The sequence below is a fragment of the Platalea leucorodia genome, assembly GCF_965183815.1.
Source record: "Platalea leucorodia genome assembly, chromosome: 6".
Taxonomy (NCBI): Eukaryota; Metazoa; Chordata; class Aves; order Pelecaniformes; family Threskiornithidae; genus Platalea; species Platalea leucorodia.
Window position 1 is genome coordinate 46216810 of NC_138828.1, and position 20581 is coordinate 46237390.

Below are 20581 nucleotides of genomic sequence, written 5' to 3' on the forward strand. Positions count from 1 at the left end.
CACCATGAGAGTCTGCATGCATCCCTGCAAATAAAATTGCTCTCTCTTTTGAAAATGTGGCTTATTAACATGTCTCACTACAAACAAAAAAAACCCCCAAACCTCAAATTCAGCATATCCTGAGAGAGGAATGCTCAAAAGCAATGCTAATAACTGGGAGAGAGGTCTGTGTTCGTGACTGCTTTTAGATTCCCGTGTCTTTACAGGAGAAATCCTAGTACTGTGTGGGGTAGTCTTTCAGCTTTGAAAAATACACGCACACTCATTGCAGTGACTGCGCCCCGAATACGTGCTTAGTGCATATTTTGATGATTAATCAATACATGTTGTTAAGAGCATTTTTGGTTTTCTGATTATATGGAAGCAGAAATAATTGTACGGCTCACAGAAAAATAGTATTTCTAAATATTGACATATTCACCAGTTAAAATGTCAGCAGAATAGTCTGCTAAATGAGTACACTAAATTCTTTATTCTTCATTTTTGTAAATCATTTTATTGTTTTGAAAAAAAATCTTCACAAAATTTCAGAGGAAAATCACATTAATTCCTTTGAGATAACATTTATTATTCTGGTTATATGTAGAGCAAAACTGTAAACTCATGAAGTTATGTCTGCTTACACATTTTGTTCAGAAATTAGTTGTATTAATGAAATAGTCTTTTTTTAAAGCAAGAATAAAGGAAATAATTTTTGAACATCACAAACATTGCTGCCAAGCTTTGCATTTTATAAATCTCTTTAACATTCTTTAAATAACTTTATTCCCTCATCAGAGAAAAAAAAGATCCAACTTCTAACTGCTTTACTGCTAAAGGTATGAAAATTTGTTAAAAAGGAAGTATAGGATCAATTTACTGTTAAATGTATTACAGAAGTGAAATGTTAAAATGCTGCAATGGTATGTTGGAAGCATTTAATTTTGATAGGCATGATGTATAGCTAGGGAAGTAAGTGTACTCAAATAATTATGCTGTCTTTGAAAAACTAGGCAATTTAAAAGCAGATTATCCAATGAGACCGAAGTAGTAGTTGTCAAATTTTCAGGAAGTAATTAAACAAGCAGAGGGTCTCTCTTTTTTACTGGCCGTTTCTGGGTTACATAGGGATTATGAAGAGAGACAAGAAAAATGACAGAGCAGGCTAAACAGCACATCAAACTCCCCTTGAAGAAAGATGATTTTTTTTTTTTATTGGCTTTCTGACTTACGAATAAGCTAGGTAACGCTTTGCGATATTTTTGGTGCAGGTATCTGTGAAAATGTGCCCTTTGGAAAAGCAAGACAGCATAGACTTTTTTTTTTAAATACCTCTCAATGAAATCTGTGTTGCCCCAAAAGACTAGTTCCCTGTGTAGGGTTTGGGCTTTTTTTTCTTCTTCTTTTTTTTTCAGGGCTTTTGTTTAGACCTCGGCTCTTCTGGTCGGCTGCCATCTGGCACTCTGCCCTGTCTTTCCGAAAGTAGGGCCGCGATTGTTTCTCCAGCTGTTGTCGGTGCTGCCTGAGCCTTCGCACAGCTCCACACTGCTCACGGGGCGCCTCAGTCCTCCTCCGGCATACACAGCTCGGCTTTGTAACGCTCTGGTTTTTTCAGTTCACGTGCTGCAACACGTAATAGCTGCCTCTGGGTTAATCGGCAAGATTATGTCTGGTAACGAGCAGCTATTCGCTTGGGTCTTGGTGCGGCTAAGAAGTTTGGGTGCCTGCCCCTTGGAGCAGAGAGCAAGGGTGTCCAGTGGGATCCTGCACTTGCGGTCCAGTGCTGGGATGCAGTTAGGTGATCAAAAAACACCCGCTGGCCGGCGGAAACATGGAGGGCAGGGCTGGGTCTTTAACCCCACCATTTCCACTTGCCTAGGGATGGACAAAATTGTTCCATTTTTTATTATTCATAAGCCAAAATACTGCATGGAGAGGCAAGGTAGTTCCATGACTTCCACTTCATATCCTAAATTTATTTTAAATACAGAAATTGTGGTTTCTCCTAAAAAAAAAAAAATATTTGAGCCTTTACAGTTTTAAAAGAACTCAGTCTCTGTCTTCCCTTTCCTGGGTGTCTGACTAAGCTGAGCAACAATAACCCAACCGTGTGCTGGTTTTTTTATTTAGAGTAACTACAATTGCAGTTGATAAGGAACTTGATCCAGCAATTACCAGAAGATGTCTTTTGGATGAGGCACCTCAGGGAATTTCTGCAGAGAAATTTATACTTTCTCAGTCCCGGGTGGGCTCAGGGTTTAGTTGTGATTATTCAGAGTCAAATTCAAGGTACACAGGAAATTTTAGAGTCAAAAAATACACAGTTATGGAATAATAGTCATACAGACACAAAAGGAAAGCAGAATTAAATATTTGAGTCCAGAACTGTGATTCATAAATCCTAAAGCTTTTATTGTGCTTAATCCATACTTGTGGCTTTTAGTTTTTGTCCCCACAGGCAGGTTTCAGTAGCCATAAACAAGTCACGCAAAATTTAGTGGTTTTGTAAATTTTTAGGTAATTGTCCTAGGAATCAACCCTTGAGTATCCAGGTAGTGAGTGTTGTATGAAATCAAGAGGTTTTCTGACTTCAGGAAGATGAAAAAAATGCTAATTTATCTGCAGTATGTATTCTGCAGCATCTCTAATAATACAGTGTACTCTGATATTTGATTGCAGGAAAAGTTCAGTAGTTCTTTCTTGTTCTCACTTCCATGCCAGGATCCTCTGGTAGTGAGGGTCAGATGGCAAGGTCAGGCTGTCCCAGGAAAAAGAATAGCCAACTTCAGGGCAGCTAAAATGTTTGAATACTTTGAACCATGGCTGAGTTTTGGATTCTCTAACGGGATAGAGAGCCCTGAACAGTAAGTCTAGTTCAAAGCAGGGCTTTGGCACATAGACACTTCTTTGGAAGGGTGTATGTATCTCATATCAGTCATTTTAAAGTGAAATAGAGCTGAAACCTGAGGCTCTTTAGAATATAGATTAACTTTAATAGTGTTTATGAATTTATAGCAATGAAGTATCTAGTTTTTGGCAGTAAGGCAGTACTCATGCTGTTTTCTTAAAAAAAACCCACAACATACACACAAAGAGAAACCCAGTTCTTTAAAGAGTGACTCCATTTCAGCTGTGCCCTCTTTTGTCCAAATGTCATCTTGCCATCAAAAATATATTCCTAAATTTGTATACACTGAGCTGATCTTCAGGCAGGAAAATAAATAAAGCTTAGCATACAATTGTGCAATTTTGTATGTGTGTTACTCCTTTTCTTTCTATTCTTGGCAGGCATATAGTGTCTTTCTAAAAGCAGCCTAGCCATAATTTGCAAGATAGCCAAATTAATAAGCACCGGCTGAATAATGAGATGTGCTACTTCCACCACAGGGCTCGCGAGCTGTTTGGCAGGATTGTTGGCTCAGGCGAATGGAGACACGCAGCTTCTGGATATCTATGCTGACTGTACAAACCAGCTCACATCACTCTGCGCCATCCTCCCAGCTCTTCTTGGTCTAGTACCGGGACAGTTCTTTAGGAGCCCTGGCTACCTATGGTGTCCTTTTGATAACAGCTCACCATCCATCTCATGCCAACGCCCACAGAACATATTTCCAAAGTATGTAGAAGCAGGAATGTAGGAATCTGATACGAGTGTCCAGCCATGAAAATGGCTTTCATCCTTATTCTAAAATTTCCATCCCCCTTTCTCTGTATATTCCAGTAGAGCAGACGCAAGAGGAGAAATCACAACGGTCCCATCCCAGAAGGTGAGGCAGCAGATCAGATCACTGCAGCAGGTTTCTCTCAGAAATGCCTCAGTAAAGAGTCATAGGCAGTAAAAAGCACTCCTGTCTTTGCATGAGCCTTTGGGAAATGTCCCGCAGTGCCCAGATTTGCCATTGCACTGCACAGAGCAGTAAGCAACACCTGAGACCACTTGGGGGGACTCAAGGTCCGTCTGACTGGACTCTCAGAAAAATAGGAAGGGAACCTAAGTATTTTGAATAGCCAGGCCAGCACTATAATTGCCTACAAGTAGTCATTTCTCTCTTGACTTCTTCCTGAGGCATGACATTTCTCCTGTGAGCAAACTGCTGACTCTGCCATTTTCAGTTGCCTAAAGAGCTAATTCTCCCCCACACCAGCCAGTGCTTCAGCCACTCTCTCACCTGGCACGAGGGCTAGTGTGGAAACTTTCCATATTGATAACAGAGCCAGAAAAGGCTCTCTCCACCTTCTTTTTTTCCCCTCTCATACGATAGACTAATGCAGGATTTCTCTCTAAGTCGTAAGGATTTATAGCTGTTTACCTTACCCGTTCCCTGGTTTAAACTGCGGGACGTAGACTTCTGATTAATGCTGCTGACTACTGCACAACAGCCACTGTGCTCTGTTAGGAGGACTGGAAGTCACCGATGGGATCTCTTGGAGCAAAATTTCCTTTTAATAAGTCTATAGTTGCCCGTGCAGCAAATAAACCAACAACATTTCCATAAGTAAACCTTAGAAGAGAACTTGTAAATGTTAACATACACTTTCATTTTTAAAATGGGAATTCGAGAACTTGTGTAAGAAGATTTTTTTTTTAATTTTTGAAGCAATCATCAGCTTAAATGTTTTCACTTCCACACCTCACGAATGGTTATATCGTTTTAAAAAATAAATTAGCTTTACTTTTTTTCTGATCAGCTTTGTATTTCTACATGAAAACTGCATTTTCAAAACACTATTTCTGGTAGTTGCAAAATTAGTTATTGGGCATGATTATAAATACAGGCAGAAAAACTTGTGGGTGTATGTGAGAGACACCAAACAGCCCTCTCTTGAGATTCATTTTCAGTCTTTTTTCAAGCTATTTTTCTTAAGCCTTTCTGCAGTCACAGTTGCGATGGCCTGGAGTAAGGTGAGAGGGCATTGCTCTTCTGCAATTGCACCATCTAATTAGGAGTGTATGCGTGACACTGGATAGTGTTGGTGACACTAAACAGGCCCTTTGCAACCTCGCCGATCCTGGTAAACCCAGATATGCACCTGCATATCGAGAATATTGTACACCAGTTGTAAAGACACTTCTGACCGCATCCGCAATATACAGATGTTTACAGGAGAGGTATCGGAAAAAAGTACTAATATTTGCTAGAAATACGTATATGTGCACATTAATTCAGTTTTAGGACAGGTCTGTTAGCAGACTGATTTTTTTCTCAACTGAAACAGCTGAATGGAATGGATTGTACTGTCTTTGGGGTCACCAGCCTACTGTTTTTTATGAAAGTGATGCTGTAATGGGTGTCTGGGGAGAGACTGACTTGTGAAGAGGCTGAATTGTTGCAAACTGCTCTGGGACTGGTAGGGAAAAGCTCCCCGTGATACTCTAGCAAGGGGTACTTGAAAGGTCACATTTGAGAAAAGAAATGTTTGAGAGTTGTTCTGCGTATAGTAGCAACACAGAAATCTGCAAACTGCAGATAAGCAATGTATTTTCATGTGGAGAATACTATTAGTCATTAAACTGAAGCTGTTAATTGCAGTTGTTATTAATTACTGTGGGTGTACAAGGGGCTACAGGAAGGAATAAGGTTGTCTGAAAGCGTGTGTCCAGAGCATCCTTCAATCTTATGCGAGGTCCCAAGCTGAAGAGCAAGAGGCTAATTCTTCAAACAAGCATGGTGTGAAGGGATTCGGTTGTATGCGTCATCCTCTGCGTCTGGGCAGTTGTTGGGCATGGTTATAAATGCAGGCAGAAAAACTTGTGGGTGTATGTGAGAGACACCAAACAGCCCTCTCTTGAGATTCGTTTTCAGTCTTTTATCGTACTGGCTCAGAATTAGAAGGCTTCGGAGTTTGCCCCAAATAATTACTGTATAAGTGAATTCGGGAACCCCGTTTGATCCTTTGGCTTCTGTGCAGAGAAACATGAGTGCGAATACACTTGCCAAAGCACTTAGTTTAAAAACAAAACCAAAAAAAACCTTGTCAAAACAGATCTCGCAGCTCTTTTTACCCCGCTGGAAGGCTGGGTTCTTTCGTTAGTCCCGCTGCACTCCTCGAGCAGCACAGGCTATTTGCAGATGGGAAAGGAAAAAAAAAAAAAGAAGTGATATTTCCTTTCATCGGCTTTTATTTGCACGTTTTTAGCTTCATTGCACGTTCCCCGCTGGTGTTTTGGGAGCGGCCCGCTCTCACCTCGCCGTCCCGCCGCCGCGTCCCTCTTCACCCTCTCAAATAAATAACCCCCGGCTCCCCGCAGCTGGGGAAGCTCTCCCTGCCTCTCATCCTTTCTCCCTTGTTACTGGACTCCTCCTAATACTCTTTTTTTTTTTTCCTTCTTCGGGCGGGGGAGCCGGCTGGGCTGGAGCTAAGGGTGAAGGTAAATCTCCCGCCGACGGCGCGGGCACGGGCAGGCGGCGAGCGCCCCGCCGCTCCCCGCGGCCCCCCGCGCTCTGGCTTTCCTCTCCCTGAAGCACTGTGTACACAAAGGGCTCGCTTCTGCCTTGCAATTAGGTAACCGAGATTTATTTACTTTTGCTCTTTCTCCCGTCCCTACACGTATTTAGTGTTTGTAGCTCCTATCAGCTTTGGGGTTGCTTCCCCCCCACACCCCCCCTCCTGAAGAAGTTATTTATTTGTATTTCTCCGGAGGCAGTTTTAAATCAAATGTCTGTGTCAGGGAGGACTCCGTCCCCCCTGACTCCTAAAATAAGCAGACGGCTCTCGGCCGCCCCGCCGCTCCGGCCGCGGCGTGCGGGTGGCGGAGCGGGTTTTAATGAGTTGTCGGGGCAGATGAGGGCTCCGGCCGCGCTCCTCACCCCCGCCTCGGCGGGGCTGGGGCTCCCCGCGGCTCTGGGGGGTGTCCGAGGAGCCCCAGTTGGGTGGGCGGCTTCTTCCCAGCACGTCGGGGGGGCGGGGGGGGGGGAGCACGCCGAGCCCAGCCTCAGTACATCCCCTCAGAAAAAACCCAAACCAAACCCAAACCCACCAGGGTATTGTTGGAGAAGGAGGATTTCCCCGTGTTGAAGGGGCTGAGGCGGGGTGGGGTGACCCGGAGCGGCGGGGACAGCGCTTGGCACCGGCGGGTCCTGCGCGGCTTTCCCGCAGCGCCTTATATGGCGGAGGGTGGGGGGCCGCCCCGGGCACGGCTGCGAGGCGCCGGGCCCGAGCGTGGGAGAGCGTGTGCGTGGGGGAAGCTGCTGCCTGTTACACGCCGTTGTGTGTCATTCTAGGTGACAGAGGGAGCGGCTACCGGAGGAGTCGGGGGATCTCAGAGGAGAGCCCATCCCGCCAGCAGGGAGAGTAATGGCATCCCTCCCGGCCACGAAAGGTAAATCTGATTTGGCCACTATAGGGTTTTTTTGGTGGTGGTGGTTTGGGGTTTTTGTTTTGGGTTGGGTTTTGGGGAGGGTTGTGTTTTTTCTTCTCTTTTTCCCTCCTCTCGGCGTTTTCTGACTAACAGGGACCTACCGGGGGCGAGGCGGCTGTGGCACCCCGGGGAGCGCCGCGGGCCCGTCCCCCGGCGGCTGTCCCTCCCACGCTGGGCGGCGGGCACGGCCGGCTCCGCGCCGGCGGGGGAAGCAGCGGAGAGGTGAAGCGCCTCGTCCCGCAGACGCTGCCTCCTCTCCCCGGCGGCCCCTCCGCCTCCTTCCGCGCAGCTTCGCCCCGGCCCCGCGGGCGCTGAGCGCCGGCGGAGCTGCCGGCGGGGGGAGCGCTGCCCGCCCGCCCGCAGGGCTTCCTTGCTGCCGGCCGCTGCAGGCGATGCCCGGGGAGAAGGCACTTGTCCTCCTCAGAAGCTCCTCGCGTTTCTTCCGTGGAGAAGCGGAGGGGCCGGGGGAGGTGGGAGTAAAGCCGAGGGTTTGTCTGTTTTGCATGAAAAGGGTGGAAAAATAAAAACTGCGCGGAGCGGCCACCTGCTCGGCGGCTCCCCCGCGCCCTGCCCGGCGCAGGGAGCCCGGCCCGGGCCCCCCACGCCCACCGGCCCCGAGCGGGGCGGGCGGCGGCTTTTATTGTCCATAAACAGTAAACCGGTAACAGGATCAGGAAAGGAGGCGTTTGACAAAACTGCGCTCGGGCACCGCACGCGTAAAAGCGTGCTCTCAAAAGACGCTCTCGGCCGAGGCGAGCCGCAGTAAAGGTTTTATTGGTAATTGAGAGGCGCCTCGCACCCGCAGGTTTGGCATTAATGACCGCTTGCTTCAGCGGGTAGAAATTACACGGCCTGGCTTGTGGACGAGACCCACCGGGCAAAGGGCACCGAGAGGTAATAACAAGTACTTACCGAAGGAGTTACTGCCAAATGAATGCTGGGCTGTAGGCTTCGATTTGCCGGAGAAACTGTTCAGTAACTATGAAAGCAGGCCAATAACTTTTATAGAGGAAAGAAAAATATTTAAAGTCAGTAACTTCTCTAGTAGCTGAAAATTAACTTCTGACAACAAACGGGATTTTCCCTCCTCGTTGAATCAAAGAAACTTCTATACTTAAATTTCACCCTGAAAGGTCTACTATTTAAAAAATAACAACACCCCGCAGGGCAATTTTTCAGCTTTAGAAGAACCTTTTAAACCAAAGCAGCCCGGAGCGCTGCCTGTGGGCGGACGCGTACCTCCACAGTATTTTTGTTAGGATTTTCGCCTACGCAGGGAGCACAGAAATGTTATTCTCCCCTGAAGATCCTGAAGTTCTTCCTACAAGATTTTCTTTTTGATCTGTTTGTTGGCAAACGAAGTAATTAGCAAAAGGAATTACCCGCTCTGGCGCTGTGCCTTCAGGTAGCAGAGGAGTTAGAGCCGTAGACTTCGCATTTTCTGAATCTCTCCGGCTCATCTTCCTCCTCCATCAGCACCGGACCTTTCAGGGGTTTTAAAATTTGAGTTTTAGTTCGGTGTTCCTCAGTTGTGAGGGGGTGGGTGATGTCGCCGTCTCTGCCCATTTAATATTTTACAAACCCATTTTAAGGACCGGTTCCAGCGACTTTGCCTGCCCGGGCCGAGGCGTGCGGCCGAGGGGCAGCGCTGGCGGCAGCCCCGGCCCGGCCCCCGGCCGCCCCAGTCCCGGGGCTGGGATTCACGGGGGCTCGCTGCCGGGGGAATCGGATCGGGCGTCAATAAGCGCAGCTCCCGCGGGCTTTGGGAAGGCTCCTTTCTTTTGTCACTGAAAATCTGCCCCGCGAATTTCCCCAGGTGGGCCCCTATGTATTAATGGTCTCTTTAATGCTAACGTTACTTTAAAAGAAAAAAAAAAGAAAGAAAAAGAAGAGAGCGAAGGCGCTACTGACTAATTAACCTCTGAATTTTTACCTTTTCTCGGACATGGTTTTAAGGTCTTAATTTTATCCGTGCAAACGAAAACAGTGAAGATTGAGGTACTGATTCATAAACATCCATAAATGAACGCGTAGCTGTAGTGTCCGTGTGCGCGTAGATATATAAGCAATTTTGTCACTTGTTCAGAGCACTTTCCTTGAAAAAGAAAAAGAGGTTGAAGAAACGGTTATCCCTTCATCACATTAAAATCCGTCTGTTATTTTTAAATGTTTAAATCCTTTCGTCAGGATTATGGCTTTATTCCAAATGATGAAATACAGAGATTTGCTTGTCACGGGAAAAAAAAAAACCCAACCAACCAACCAACAACCCCCCAAAACATTTTCTCCACCTTCCCACCTCCAAAACGACAACAAAACGCCAGAGCATCCGAGCGGTTTTGTGTTTTTATTTTGCTTTCATTATTCAACGCTGAGACTTAACAAACGATTACAGGTTAGAAAACACATTTGAAAACAGTAGGGTCACGTTACGACAAAGGCCTGGCCAGCATTAATCTGGTGTTTGGAAAACAGTTGACAGTTGCGAGGGTTCCACACCCCCCCTCCCCTTTTCTTCCATCTCCTTTAAAAATACCCCCCCTGCAAAAAGAAATCACAAACCCCACCTGGGTTTCTCTCGGTAGAGTCCCCTCTCCCTTTCCACTTGCAAGAAGCACGAAGGGGTAAATTGAAAGATCATTTAATTATTTGCATTCTAATCGCTTTAATCCCCCTTATACTAGGAGCAAATGATGATAATGGGATCCACATGGAAAAGAACCCCCGGGAGGGGGGGGTTAGGGCAGGGGGATCCTCCCGGCCCTGCGCCCTGGCAGGTGGAGCCCGGCGCCGGCGGGGATGGGGGCTTGAAAATAAAGCAAGCATTGGCGTAAGGCTCTCTAAACTGTGGGCAGCTTATTTTTTTATTTTATTTTATTATTTTATTTTTGCTCCGAGTGACGCGGCTGTGAAGTGACCCGGTCGTCACCCTGGGGTGACAGGGGACCCCCCTGAAAGAGGGGAGGAAAGACCAAGGTCCCGCCGCCGCCCCGGAGCCGGAGCAAGGACAAGCTGATTAATTTTCTCGGGTCGCCCTCGCAGTCTCCGAGGGCCGCTTCGCTTTGCCGCCATCCCCGGCAGCGACCGCGCAAATCCCTGCGGCTGCCGGGGCTCCGCTGAAGCCCGGGGGGAGGAGGAGGAGGAGGAGGAGGAGGAAGGGCAGCTCACCGGCGGTATTAGTTATAACCGCCGCCGAAATAATACTCCCGTCTGAGGCTGCAGGAATAGAGCCAACAGCGAGATCACCGGGCGCTTGGTTTTCTTCGGGTGTTTGCAGATCCGTGCAAATACGGGACCTGCCGGTTTTTATAAACATCTTTCGGGACACAGTCAATCAATCACACTGGCAAGCAGGCAGACCAGGAGCCTAGGATATATACAAGGCATAAATATATACATATAAACCCTGTCAACTTTGTAGTATTTACACTTTATTTTTTCCCCCCCCTATAAGCCTTTCTAAGAGAAACTGTATCTAGAAAGATGCCAACAAAGTCAGGAAATCACTGTGAAAAAGTAGGAGGTATTGTTAGGAAGTTATGTTATGTTGTATATTTTAATACCAGCAAGGGAAATGTTAGAAACGAGAAAGAAAAAAAGTGCCTAAGCGAGTTGAAGACTTTAAAAAAATCCTATTATACTTACAGTCACGGACACAATTTTGAGAATACGTACTAAAAAACCATGAAACCTGGTCATTTTAAAATACCATGCAACAGATATATCTGGAAAAGATATGAGTTTACCAGATTTTCTAGTCAGCAAAGTATTCTTTATGTTGCAGTCATTTCTAGTCTTACTTTAATTTGAAACATATTTGTATCCAGGGATAGGTCCTTGCAAATGCACTGTATTTTTTTTTTTTTTTTTAATGATCTTTTGATAATAAGAGCTCTGCACAGCACGGAGTTTGTGTCCTCTCTTTCTGACAGCGAGTCTTCTGCTTGCAGAAGGATGTGTGTGAACAGGGAATCTGTAGCATGAAGAGCACAAGAGATCTGAAACATCCCAGTAATGCAGGGAGAATAATTACATATCGAGGTAGGAGAAAATCAAGTTTCAGGACTTAAAAGAGAAGGGCAGATTCTGAGCTTGTGTAAATTAGGAGTTTCACTGAAACAGAGGGGTGGCTGCTGCTGCAGAAATGGTGGCTTCTTGTTCTTATGTTGCCATGATCCAAACCTGTGGCCCCTTCTTCTGGATAAGAGACCATCAAGGAAAGCCCTGGGCTGCTTTGGCCTGGTGGGGGAATGACGCTCAGAGAGCAGAAGCTCTGCTTTGGCAGAGAGTATCAAGGGGAGCTCTTCCCAGCTGGTGAAACCTGCCAAACAAGCTTTTAAAATTGGGGACCAGAGTGTTGGTTTTGCCCAGGAAAGACCTTGTGACTGCATTGCCGCTATGGAGCCATTGTCAAGCATATTTTTCTTTTGTTGCAATTACTGCATTTGTTGTGCAAGTTTTCCTATCAAGAATAAACTTGATATTAAACTCACTTTCACTCTATGGCTGTTGTCTGTTAAAACAAATCATATAAGGAGCCTGAGCCAAATACACTCATGTCAGGGGAGTAGTTTTTGGTGCTGCCCTTCCGAGCTGGCTGGCTCTTACAGACATAAATAGCATGGAAAGTTGGTTTCATTGGCTTCTCAGAAACTTAAAAGCACGTGTTTAAAGATGTGTAACGTCAGCAGAATAGGGACTGAGTTATTCATCTGTTTACATCTAAGACATCCCCCCCCCCCCCCCCCCGCAAGGACTTGTGTTTAAAATGGATTGGGTCACTCGCTTAAAGGCCGTTTTCGTTTTTATAGAACAATTTATACTTATCACCATGTAAGTGAGAGCTTCATCAGTCAAAGCTTTATTCTTGTGAACCTGATGCATTATTTTCCATAGCAATGTATTATGGAGTCCTTTCACGGAACCTTTTCTTGATCGGTGGTAGGTAAGACTGACACAATGAGGGATAAAAGCATTAATTGACAATTTCCAGTTAAAATAGTACACAAAATAAATAGCAATAATTAAAATAGTACATGAAATAAATAACAATAATTAAAACAGTAGGTGAATATTCTGTAAATATTTAATAACTTTAATGTAAGTGATATTTTTTGTAAGCACGGTAACACCAATTCCACGTTCTAACCTTCTGGGGTGGTAATTGTAAGGTGACTCTCTTCTGTGCTCAGATATCAGTGGATCAGTTTGGGCTCACATGAAGTTCACAATCTTTATTCACAGAAATTCTTGGCAACCACAGGAATGGTATTTTAATGTTATGGAAAAACTGTGAAAGGTCACACTTTTTTTTTACCCTCAAAGATTCACAGTCAGTCTTTTTTTTTTTTTTTTCCCCTCAAGATAAATGATTGTTAAGACTGATATAAACAAGATTTTTTGGAAATGAAGAAAGCGAGAAAGGAGGAAAGGGGGAGCGAAGTATACAATACACATACCTGACAGTATAAAAACCCCACCCACCCAACCTGGCTTTCTTCAGCCTTTGAGCATACCTTCTAAACTTCGTGATACGGCAAGCAACAAATCTCTTCCTGGAAGATCTTACTTCTAAAGACGATGCTACTGACTCACCAAAGGCTGTTTGTGAGAAGCACCAGCCAGAGCAGACAGATTACTATTCATCAGCCACACAAATTCTCCTTTGCTAGATTACGTGGTACACCTGTACTCTGAGAACTGGCTGCAAAGGGGGTGAAACCAAAAGGGCACTTTCATCACCACTTGAGATAATTAGATTATAGTTTACTAAAACTGAGACACCTTTTCTTTTAGACGAATAACTGTACAGGCGGGACTCTGCTATTTATTTTACAGATCTCCCGTGCATCATGGGCATTGAATTTTACTATTTCTCTTTTCTCTGAGGTTAAATGCTTTTTGGCTAAAGCTTTAGTGGTATTAAGTAACAGTATTACTTGCACTACTTGTAGTAAGCATAAAGCCTCCAGAGAGTCAACCTGCTTTTGTTTCTCTTCTTTATTCAGAATAGGTTATCCAAAAAGATTTGAAAATACTACTACGTCACAATTGATAACACAGTGACATTTATCAGCTTAAACAGTGTGCTGAGAGCATGGGTCTGTCGGAAGGTGAGGCATTAAAGATGCTTCTAAGCTTTTGCTCCTTCCAAACCATAATGACATCCTGACTCCACTCCCGTGAGTTACTGATTTGCTTCTGACAGTGGTGGGGCCAGAATTTTACTAGGGTGTATCTTGTTGGGTGTGTCGTAAGGGTAATGTAGATAAACCTCTCCAAGTGTTATCTCATATTCTATGTAAAATTCCGATTAGTTCAAGTACATGGTGAACAACTTCGAAAATAGACTAAAGATCGTTAATCAGCATTTGTGGAATTAATTTGAGGACGATTTTGGAATAATTATGAGATTGAAGTTATTGACATAAAGCTGTATGATTGGCAACATGGGCTTCCTTTTCTGTTTCTTTTGTAGAATAGAACAACTGTTTGTACTTAAAAAACATCGACACTCACTGAGAGTGCATCTTAACTGCTGATTTCTTTTGTTTCTGTTATTTAACCAGTGTTAAGAAATTAGAGAGAACACTTTATATCGTAAAAATCACAAGATTACACACAGCCCGTTTACTAATTTGGGGGGAAGAGCAAGACGACTGCTCAGCCTCGCTGCGGAGAGCTGTGGAGAGGAGCAAGCTTGCTGGACAGGGCAGGAAGGCTGTTACCTTACCACAGGGAAGAGGGAGGACGAGGTATCCTCTCACAGAAGCCACTGATCTCACCTCTTCAAAACTTCTGTCTTGATCTGCATTAAAACTAACAAAATTTTAGTTTTAATGAAACCTTTAATGAAAAGTCTTATCAAAGAAAATATCTTCCTTTGGCTTTCCTCCCCTTTTACTAATTTCTGTCTTTAGATCCAGACCATAAAGCTTGATTTATGTTTAACAATTTAACTTTATATTACTAAATATTACTCATTTAAAAGAATTCTCAATACATTTCAGGGGCTTTATGATTTTAAATAAAATCTACTTTATATAGGAAGTCAGCACAATGTCTGTTTATGTACCATTTAAATCTTCAAATTAGGCCTTTAAATGCTGTGATTTTCAGTACATGTTATGCAGCACAATGTACATTGTGAACACTTAATACCAAGAAAAGGAAACAATATTTTTAAAAAGCTGAAAAAATGTTTTAACAAAAGCTGATTACTAATCATATGACTTCTGAATTTTATTACATATCTAAATCTTATATATAGGGAAAAAAGATTCAAGCATTTTTTATTATATTTTTACTGTGATAGATGAATGCTGTGTATCTACTGTAAATTTTGCTGCTATGCCAGGGGGAAAAAAAAAACAGCAAAACTACCTTTTGCTAGTACAAATCAGAAATGGTACTGTCAGACTTTAGACAGCATGGAACCATAACAAATACATGTATTTATATAAATTCCTAAGTGGAATATAGAAAGAAGTAGTTACATTTAATGGGACAAAATGCAGGATCTTGATTGTCACTAGGAAGCACACGGAGAGATGCACTTCTCTAGCCCTTCTAAAGCAGTTCTGTGATTTCCTTGCTTGCTTTCTCATGCAGGTGATTAATGCTGCAGAAGGCAAGTAAGCTCAAGAAGTTCTCCAGTTATAAAAATATGTTTCAATTCAATTGTGTTACATGTAATTTTGACAATTAGTCTGAATTCTGGATGTGAAGACAGGGAAACAGCAGTTGTGAAAATACTTTTTTTAACACATAAGAAATAGCTAAGATAAAAAGTTATGCATCGTGCCCCATAAGGAGTATGTTCTGCTTGGCGTAGCAGAGCAGTACTAAGTCTTTTTCATCATCTACATCTCTGTGAAGCCTCACGGGATGTTTGGCCTGCTGAGTTAGTGGATAGAACTGACGTAGAAAAGGGTCCACAGGAGTGAATGGAAGGTCAGTTTGTTGATACAGGGTTATGTGACTGCAGAAAGACTTGTGCGGCACAAGTGGACATATGTTTTCTTGGAAGGGGAGGGCTGCTTTTGAAATTAAGGTCTTCTTTTCAGTTTTCGTGTATTTCATGTGTAAGGAGAACCCAATGCTCAAGCCGCAGCCCAACAGAATAAATTTCCACAAGGAAAGCAAAAAAGACAAATCGTAAATAATTTTCAGTATCTACCTTACATTTCAAAAGAATTGCTCATGGTTACATATGAAAAGTCTTGCGAACTTGTTAGGTTTTGGCTATTAGCATACGTGTGCACACAGATGCGTCTGCCTTGAGTCGAGCAGAGCGTTCCTTGCCCCTCGGCAGCCTGTTCGCGTGCGCAGGGCTCGCAGGATGAGATCCTCCTAACGGAATACAGCGAAAAATGAGACAGGTTGCATAGGCTGGTCTTTCTCCAGAAAAACTTACCTGAACAAGCTTTGATGTGTTTTTTGGTTTTTTTTTCCTTCTGAAGAATTTCTTGTCTGCATGGATTAGAGGATTTTTCATAAGGTTAATAATAAAGGCTATGCCTGCTCTGAAAACTTAAGCTTATACTGATATCCACTGTCAGAACCAGACTATTGAAATAACGAATGAGGTTCACTTCCTCAGAATGTGTAAATGTCCCAACTTAGAGTTAAACTTTCAACAGCTGAAAGACAATACCATTGACATGTACCTGGCACTAGTTACTCAGGTTTATTTTTTCCTGGAAAGCTGTTTTGGGCGACAGAGTGGCGTCCGGGTTTCCCAGGTTGTTGTGCTGACAAACTGCAGTGGTGGTAAAGGCAGGGAGTCTGACAAAATCTCATTAATCATTTTAAATTAAATCCAACATTCCTCTCCAACACTGCCAAGAAGAAAGCTAACTTTTACAAATGAATACTCTCTCTGAAAAGAACTGGTATCCTGACCATGTTGCTTTCACATAAATATGCTTGATTTCCGTCATGTACACATACTCAATAAGTAGTATTTTTAAGCTTAAAAAATAATGCATTTGTTGGATTGCTAGAAATCCAAAAAGTGTTTTTTGCTAGTTTTCTGCATTAGGTGCTGTGAGTGAACCACATATCTGAAAATTAGAGCCTCTTCATTCTTTCAATGAATTGTAGTTTTTTTGCTTTTTAAAATGATAAAGCAAACACAGAAAATTCCTTTTTAATGCAAGAAAATTTCACGTAGGGAGTGGAAGTATTCTGTGTAAATATTTTCTAATCCATCTCTTCTCTAAGCTTGTTTATATGAATAAGAAAGGAAAACTGCAAATTTACTAACATCATTGTCAGCAAAACCACTGAAGTGATGAAGGAGCAATGTGATCTCTGAAGCTTTTTACACACACATTCATTTCTGTAACTAATCCTAGCTATCTGGTTATGATTTAATTACACACATCGTATGGTAAGTCTTAACTTTTAACATCTGATAAATAATATTAGAAGATCACATAACATTTGATCTTACTAAAATCACTATTATATGTAGATTATAACAGTTTGCATATTATTTCTCTTTAAGGCAAAATGAAACCATAATGTGCCTATGGGAGACACAGGAAATCCTTTAAGTCTGTCCTTTGTCCATTTTAATAGTGCTTTGGAGATTAGAGTGGTAGATTTTACAATGGCAGAGAACAAGTCATCAGCCTTAATGTTTATTAGTTTTGATACTTACATGAAATATGTGAAAAGAAAAAAAAATCCCAATCCAATATAAGGCAAGTAAACCTGACTTTTCTAAATACTTAATATTGTTATTTTGACATTTTAACATGATCAAGTAGGTATACCTCAATTTTGCTTAAGTACTTAAAATAATTTAATACTTGTTTTCTAAAAACACAACTATAGAAATATCAGATTGCACAATGGCAACCTTACACAGAGAACAAAACTATTACTACTTCAAAAAAGAGCAAGTCCTGTTGATAAATTTATGTAAGGAACATTAATAAACTGTAGTATACTGAAGAGGAAATAGTAACATTTATTTGCCCAGCTAGACAGTTTATTTTCCCAGATCTGTATTTTGAAACTGTTTATAATTTTTCTTTTTCTGGCATGAGGGGTGGGAAGGAAAGTTTGAAGAGAACAAATTGAATTTTTTTTTTCCTGAATGTGAATTTCTTGCCCACTTCAAAATTGACAAACATGTCTCTAACTTACAATTGCTTTTGTACGTTGAAGCAGCTTTGATTTATTTTAAAAAGCCAAAGCTGTATAAATCTGTTGTTTAGAGTATGAATGGAAAGTATTCAAGACAGAAAGAAAGTTTTGAGAAAATGTAGAATATCAGACACTGTCTATAACTAAACCACATGAATATGTAATATACGCCTTATTCCTTCAATAGATGCAAGGAGAGCCTCAGAATTTAATACAGGCAAAAATGACCTGTATTATGTGAGACTTTGCACGGACAGAGGTACACTCATTTCCCCTGCGCGAACAAAGAACAGTTGTCCTTCTGTCACATCTGTGTATACTGAAGTTAGCAAAACTTCAGAAATGGCCATTCAGAACACGACTTCAGCGTCTTTTAGGGCCACAACAACGAGTGTTTGCAGGGGGACAGGCTGCAGGCTCATTTCTTCCTTCAGTGCTGCGTACAGTTAGCATGAAGGCAACATCACATGGCCAAAGTTCAAAGGACATGCAGTGGTGGAATCGCAACAGCTCGGGAATCACTTCGCAGTTATGAGTATCATCGTGCTCAGGTAATTAGGCTTGGGATCCTCTAAGTCTCCCGAAGGGCTCAACCAAGTAGCTATTTCCACATCACATCCTTTAGTGACACCTGGATCAACGAAGTATCTATCACTGTTTTCTTTAGAATGCATGTGGAGACACCAATAGTGCATCCAAGAAGACACTGCCCAAACCTTAGTTTTTAGAGGGCTTCTGGAGGATGACTAAGAGGATTCAGACTTTATCTTTCTCACTTTGTAAGAATATTGTTACACCTGCTTAAGTTTTTCTTTTTTTCTTTTAAGACAGAAAATTGCCTAGCTTCATGAAAAGTATAGATTCTTAAAATGTAAAAAATTACTTCTCTGCCACTCTGGAGAAAGACTCAAACTTCCATAGAAAAAAGGACAGAAGAAACGTCTCTCATCATTTTTTGTTTCTGGGTTACCTCTAAGGGAATTCACGCTTGGCATGTTGTGTTTGCTGTTTTCTGTTCCACTCTGAGTTAGTAACATCATGTACAGCAGGAGCTGGGCGCTAACCACCTAACACTGTTCAAAATCCTATTGTGAAGATCAGATGCTGTTATCTGTATGTGATTAGGGTTTTGGTTTTTTTTTTTTTATTTTCCCCTGGACTTGTGTCTGATGGAAATTTTAACCATATCATTCTGTTTCTAATTTATCTTCTTGGCTGTTACACCGGTCTTGAAGCTTTCTAAACCTTGTTAATAGATGTACTCATCTATTCCAGAAAAAACATGTTCTGTCTGCCTGGAGGCTTTGTTCTGTATCTGTTTGAGGATGGGAACTGAGGATAACTGGAAATTAAGAGAAATGCAGATCAACAATTTGTACTCTCGTATCAGTGCAGAATCAAAACCAGTATCACTAATGTCAACATAAATACCAGTCAGAAGAGAGTTAGGCCTCGCTCTGCATGTGTGGTTTGAGAAGCAAACATTTCCTGATAAGATTAGTTGTAATTTCAAAATTCACTGAATTCTTCTTTTTAAGTGTGTAACTTCTGAGGACTGTTTTCTAGAAAGCCATATTCTGCAGTCTTCACGTCAGATCACTTTAAGGAGCCCAGAGACATCCTTTATTGTTGGTTTTACAGATTACGTTAAAAGTTTTCCAACTTTTTTTTTTTTTTTTTTAAACAGGATCAGATACCTGTGCCTTAAACAAAGCTCCCCAATGTACCATATACTCTTGATTTGTGTTTGAGATTAATTGACCACTGCAGAATGCATCTTTGGGCCTTCTGAAATACATGAAATGACACAGGGTGAAGTGATGAGAAGTTATCCTGAGAGAGGGGAGCGATATTGTAAAACCTGTCTGGAAGATAGCTGCAATAGTGCTGGCTCCTGGCTTTGGCTGTGTATGCTACACAAATACAAATGGCATTTACACTTGATTAAAGGGTAACGTAATAAAAAAAAATACAACTTTTTCTGGGTGCATTTTTGCCTGTGGACCAGAGCTATAAACAAAATGTACTAAACACTTGAAATAGCAGCAGTAGCTACATTTTTTCTCCCTGCCCTTTAGGTAGCCCTTATGTGGACTGTCATTGTCATCACTCTTCTCGTATCTAAGACAAATGGAACACCCTCTCGGTGCCAAATGGAAAGCAGCAGTGTGGGCAAAGTGCGTGCCTATGAGGAGTATGACCGGCATTCAATTCCTGGTTCTGCCATAGGCTTCCTACATAAAAAATCAGATTAATCTGTAAAACAGAACTAAGAATATCTTCCTGCCTCACCTCATGGTGTGGTAGGGAAAAAGGATACATCTACTTGTTACCATGATGAATCCAGATGCTAGTGATAGCTAAATATTATGTAAACAAACATAATCAGGAACAGCTCTGAATTCAACTCCATGTTATGTCAATTTAAGAAAAGCACTGCTCTATGAGTTATCTGAACAAAAAACAGGCAAATCCTCATTCAATTCCCGCACATGCATGGCAGTTGCATGGCTAATATTCCACACACTTCAGAAAATGTAAGACACAACCCGAGCGAAACCATTTTGAAGTATTTTCATAAATCTAGAACTATTTAAAATCTAGCTACATGACAGATTTAGAAAGAGTAATTCAGTATCTGAGTCTGAAACGGCTCTCCAATCCTGCACGGTCACTGCTCTAATCTTGCACAGTCAGTTTTTAACAGCTCTAGCAATGAGTCATCTGGTATATATTTGCTTCGGCATTTCCATCATTGACACTTCTAGACCGAGGGAAGCAGTTGAAAGCAGCAACATGTTAGCCGCCCCTACCACTTTCCCTGTTAAGATATTTCCTTGCTTACCGTGCTGAATAGATGACTGTAGTTGTCCTACGTCCCCAATAACTAGTGCCTGCAATATAAGTTAGCTCTCTCTATGTAAACTGCATGATTTCCCTAGGCTATCCCTGTATGACAACAGGGTTCATCTAAAATAGAGGTTGTAATCTTCTCTAAAATTGAGTGAATAGCAGATTGGCAATATGCTAATTCAAGTCAGTCAATAGAGCTTAGACATTTTACAAGTATTCTGTCACCTCCTA